This window comes from Leptodactylus fuscus, chromosome 2 (genome assembly GCF_031893055.1).
Source record: "Leptodactylus fuscus isolate aLepFus1 chromosome 2, aLepFus1.hap2, whole genome shotgun sequence".
Lineage (NCBI taxonomy): Eukaryota > Metazoa > Chordata > Amphibia > Anura > Leptodactylidae > Leptodactylus > Leptodactylus fuscus.
In genome coordinates this window covers 60,305,869-60,311,868 of record NC_134266.1, presented here as the reverse complement: position 1 = coordinate 60,311,868, position 6,000 = coordinate 60,305,869, and positions in this window count along the sequence as shown.

Here is a 6,000-nt window from a genome sequence, read left to right as displayed (position 1 = left end):
GCGTGTATCCACATCTATTAGGGGCTTTATAGCGTGTGAGCTTGTGTTAGGAATAGTCATACATGACTGGACTTATACTGGAGGCCGTCAGCTGTCCTGTATATTTTAACTATCTTTTAATCTTATCTAATAAAGGTTACGTTTTATCTTTTTTCATTCTGGGGGCCCCTCTTTTGTTTCGCTTCCCAGAACATCATACAGAAGGTTATGAAGTGTAACATGTATGAAGTACAATTTGTCCCAGAAATATTTAGCCCTGATATGGGTCAAAAACTCAAATCGAAAAATGGCTGTGGCGGCAAGGGGTTAATTACTAGTAAAAATTTAAAGTAAAAAAAGAACAAAAAATTTAACTACAAGTTGGCAAATATTTTCCGTAGAACAGAAACTGGATTTACTAAACATTTTTTTTTTTTTTTTTGTAAATCTGGTTCAAAGATGACTTGTGTTATTGGGAAAACACAGCTGCTTGTGCTGAGAAGCGATGTGCGATGGAAATGTGTATCGCTGCCATTAACACTAAATGCTGATTTAGAAATCGAATATCTTGGCAGCAAGTTTATCTATCACTAGGGCTGTGATCTGGTAATGTGGAATATCATTATAGTATAATGAAAGAAATCATGAAGTGCTTGTTAATATCCACAATGTGCAGTGAGACAGTTTATAGTTTGCAACCTCCTGGTTTCATCTGAAATAAGGCTATTGTAGACATGTTTGCAAGTTTAGATAACAGCAGCTGCCGTCCCTGGGTATATGCCGCAAAGAATGAAGCTTATTAGCAGTATCTTGACTTTGATCATTGTATGGTTGAATACACATAGGTCTATTTCTAAACCATTTGAGCTACATAGAAGCAAAGGTATCAGTTATATCTGTTACTACTCTAAAATTCATAGCTGACCATAAGATGAATAATATTGGTATATCATAGGACTGCAAAGCAATGGTCACTTAAATTAAAGGGGTTATCCCGTTTCTAGTATTGATAGGCCTTAGGCCTTAGGATAGGCCATCTATATTATATCTACCAGAATCCAATACCTGGGGCTCCTGCAGATAACCTCTTTAAGCATAATCTAAATTTCATAGTTTAGCTCTTTGTGTGCATTTAAAGCGGCTGTCCAGTCATAGGTCAGCATGTGATAAAATAACCTCTTTGATCCCCGACTGTTGCATTTACAATACTTCCCAGGTCCTCCATACATCTCTAAATTTACTTCGCGACATGACTGTCAGTAATGGTCGCATGTCTGTATTAAAATGACTTCTATAGAAGGGGCCACATGGTGGCTCAGTGGTTAGCACTGCAGCCCTGCAGAGCTGGGGCACCGGTGCTCAAGTCCCACCAAGAGCTGAAAAACAAAACCATCTGCAAGGAGTTTGTATGTTCTCCCCGTGTTTGGATGGATTTCCATCCCATATTCCAGAAAAAAAAAAAGACATACTGATAGGGAAACAAAAAAACAATGTACATTGTGAGCTCTATGTGGGGGTCACAATCTACATAAAAAAAAATGTCTTCTATAGAAATATAAAAAGACAGGGGAACAGGGGAGTATTGTAACAGGAGTGGAGGGGACTCGTGATAGGAATATACAGTATATTTTATGTTTTAATACACTCGTTGTTTTTCTTGGCTAGGCAACCACTTTTAAGTGGGTATGTCAGGTCTAAAATGCCACCCAATTCAATGATAGTGCTTTGTGGGGACCTTTAATAAGATCAATAACATATCATTTTGGCCACAATCCAATGGAGCACTGCAGATAATCATCTTTTTATGGATTTAATAATCAGTTTGCAAGTGCACCAGGGGCGGGCCTGATATATCAGATTTGCCTACTGAGAGCTGCAAGTGCTCCAGTTCTTTTCTGAGATCTTCACCTATGTTTGATATTTTTAGCCTCTATCTGTATCATAAATGTCTGCAGACACATCTGACAAATCAGGCTTCTCCCCAAATGCACTTGCAGGCCTATTTACATCCCCATAAAAAAGAAGATTATTTCTACATTACATCAGTGTTTATTAGTCATAAAAGTATATTTCTGCTTGTATAGAACCTTGCACTATTGATTTAGGTTTCATTTTGGACTCCCTTTAAAACACTGTGGCGTTTCTAATAGGCCTTAGAATTAATCATACTGTCTTTAATTTTTATTTTTATTACAAAAAGCACTGTGATTGTTTTAGCTTGAGTACTCTATAGGTGCAATATTTAAAGTGGATCGATGAGCTTAAAGGGGTTGGTCACCTTGTCACTATGTACATTGAAGGAAATGAGTATTTGATCCCTTGCTGATTTTGTAAGTTTGCCCACTGACAAAGACAGGAGCAGTCTATAATTTTAAGGGAAGGTTAATTTTAACAGCGAGAGATAGACTATCAAAAATAAAATCCAGAAAGTCACATCGTATAAATTTTATAAATTTGTTTGCATTTTGTATAGAGAAATGAGTATTTGATCCCTCTGGCAAACACGACTTAATACTTGGAGGCAAAACCCTTGTTGGCGGGCACAGCAGTCAGACATTTTTGTAATTGATGATGAGGTTTGCGCACATGTTAGGAGGAACTTTGGTCCACTCCTCTTCGCAGATCATCTCTAAATCATTCAGCTTCTTCCATAAGTTTTCTATGGGATTAAGGTCTGGAGACTGGCTAGGCCACTCCATGATCTCAATCTGCTTCTTTTTGAGCCACTCCTTTGTTGCCTTAGCTTTATGTTTTGGGTCGTTGTCCTGCTGGAAGACCCAGCCAAGACCTATTTTTAATGTCCTGGCGGAGGTAAGGAGGTTGTCACTCAGGATTTTACGGTACATGGCTCCATCCATTCTCCCATTGATGCGGTGAACTAGTCCTGTGCCCTTAGCAGAGAAACACCCCAAAACATAATGTGTCCACCTCCATGCTTGACAGTGGGGACGGTGTTCTTTGGGTCATAGGCAGCATTTCTCTTCCTCCAAACATGGCGCATTGAGTTAATGAGTAGAGATGAGCGAACACTAAAATGTTCGAGGTTCGAAATTCGATTCGAACAGCCGCTCACTGTTCGAGTGTTCGAATGGGTTTCGAACCCCATTATAGTCTATGGGGAACATAAACTCGTTAAGGGGGAAACCCAAATTCGTGTCTGGAGGGTCACCAAGTCCACTATGACACCCCAGGAAATGATACCAACACCCTGGAATGACACTGGGACAGCAGGGGAAGCATGTCTGGGGGCATAAAAGTCACTTTATTTCATGGAAATCCCTGTCAGTTTGCGATTTTCGCAAGCTAACTTTTCCCCATAGAAATGCATTGGCCAGTGCTGATTGGCCAGAGTACGGAACTCGACCAATCAGCGCTGGCTCTGCTGGAGGAGGCGGAGTCTAAGATAGCTCCACACCAGTCTCCATTCAGGTCCGACCTTAGACTCCGCCTCCTCCGGCAGAGCCAGCGCTGATTGGCCGAAGGCTGGCCAATGCATTCCTATGCGAATGCAGACTTAGCAGTGCTGAGTCAGTTTTGCTCAACTACACATCTGATGCACACTCGGCACTGCTACATCAGATGTAGCAATCTGATGTAGCAGAGCCGAGGGTGCACTAGAACCCCTGTGCAAACTCAGTTCACGCTAATAGAATGCATTGGCCAGCGCTGATTGGCCAATGCATTCTATTAGCCCGATGAAGTAGAGCTGAATGTGTGTGCTAAGCACACACATTCAGCACTGCTTCATCAAGCCAATACAATGCATTAGCCAGTGCTGATTGGCCAGAGTACGGAATTCGGCCAATCAGCGCTGGCCAATGCATTCTATTAGCCCGATGAAGTAGAGCTGAATGTGTGTGCTAAGCACACACATTCAGCACTGCTTCATCAAGCCAATACAATGCATTAGCCAGTGCTGATTGGCCAGAGTACGGAATTCGGCCAATCAGCGCTGGCTCTGCTGGAGGAGGCGGAGTCTAAGGTCGGACCTGAATGGAGACTGGTGTGGAGTGATCTTAGACTCCGCCTCCTCCAGCAGAGCCAGCGCTGATTGGCCGAATTCCGTACTCTGGCCAATCAGCACTGGCTAATGCATTGTATTGGCGTGATGAAGCAGTGCTGAATGTGTGTGCTTAGCACACACATTCAGCTCTACTTCATCGGGCTAATAGAATGCATTGGCCAGCGCTGATTGGCCGAATTCCGTACTCTGGCCAATCAGTGCTGGCCAATGCATTCTATTAGCTTGATGAAGCAGAGTGTGCACAAGGGTTCAAGCGCACCCTCGGCTCTGATGTAGCAGAGCCGAGGCTGCACAAGGGTTCAAGCGCACCCTCGGCTCTGATGTAGGAGAGCCGAGGGTGCACTTGAACCCTTGTGCAGCCTCAGCTCTGCTACATCAGAGCCGAGGGTGCGCTTGAACCCTTGTGCACACTCTGCTTCATCAAGCTAATAGAATGCATTGGCCAGCGCTGATTGGCCAATGTATTCAATTAGCCTGATGAAGTAGAGCTGAATGTGTGTGCTAAGCACACACATTCAGCTCTACTTCATCGGGCTAATAGAATGCATTGGCCAGCGCTGATTGGCCAGAGTACGGAACTCGACCAATCAGCGCTGGCTCTGCTGGAGGAGGCGGAGTCTAAGATCGCTCCACACCAGTCTCCATTCAGGTCCGACCTTAGACTCCGCCTCCTCCAGCAGAGCCAGCGCTGATTGGCCGAATTCCGTACTCTGGCCAATCAGCACTGGCTAATGCATTGTATTGGCGTGATGAAGCAGTGCTGAATGTGTGTGCTTAGCACACACATTCAGCTCTACTTCATCGGGCTAATAGAATGCATTGGCCAATCAGCGCTGGCCAATGCATTCTATTAGCGTGAACTGAGTTTGCACAGGGGTTCTAGTGCACCCTCGGCTCTGCTACATCAGATTGCTACATCTGATGTAGCAGTGCCGAGTGTGCATCAGATGTGTAGTTGAGCAAAACTGACTCAGCACTGCTAAGTCTCTGCATTCGCATAGGAATGCATTGGCCAGCCTTCGGCCAATCAGCGCTGGCTCTGCCGGAGGAGGCGGAGTCTAAGGTCGGACCTGAATGGAGACTGGTGTGGAGCGATCTTAGACTCCGCCTCCTCCAGCAGAGCCAGCGCTGATTGGTCGAGTTCCGTACTCTGGCCAATCAGCGCTGGCCAATGCATTCTATTAGCCCGATGAAGTAGAGCTGAATGTGTGTGCTTAGCACACACATTCAGCTCTACTTCATCAGGCTAATAGAATACATTGGCCAATCAGCGCTGGCCAATGCATTCTATTAGCTTGATGAAGCAGAGTGTGCACAAGGGTTCAAGCGCACCCTCGGCTCTGATGTAGCAGAGCTGAGGGTGCACAAGGGTTCAAGTGCACCCTCGGCTCTCCTACATCAGAGCCGAGGGTGCGCTTGAACCCTTGTGCAGCCTCGGCTCTGCTACATCAGAGCCGAGGGTGCGCTTGAACCCTTGTGCACACTCTGCTTCATCAAGCTAATAGAATGCATTGGCCAGCACTGATTGGCCAGAGTACGGAATTCGGCCAATCAGCGCTGGCCAATGCATCCCTATGGGAAAAAGTTTATCTCACAAAAATCACAATTACACACCCGATAGAGCCCCAAAAAGTTATTTTTAATAACATTCCCCCCTAAATAAAGGTTATCCCTAGCTATCCCTGCCTGTACAGCTATCCCTGTCTCATAGTCACAAAGTTCACATTCTCATATGACCCGGATTTGAAATCCACTATTCGTCTAAAATGGAGGTCACCTGATTTCGGCAGCCAATGACTTTTTCCAATTTTTTTCAATGCCCCCAGTGTCGTAGTTCCTGTCCCACCTCCCCTGCGCTGTTATTGGTGCAAAAAAGGCGCCAGGGAAGGTGGGAGGGGAATCGAATTTTGGCGCACTTTACCACGTGGTGTTCGATTCGATTCGAACATGGCGAACACCCTGATATCCGATCGAACATGTGTTCGATAGAACACTGT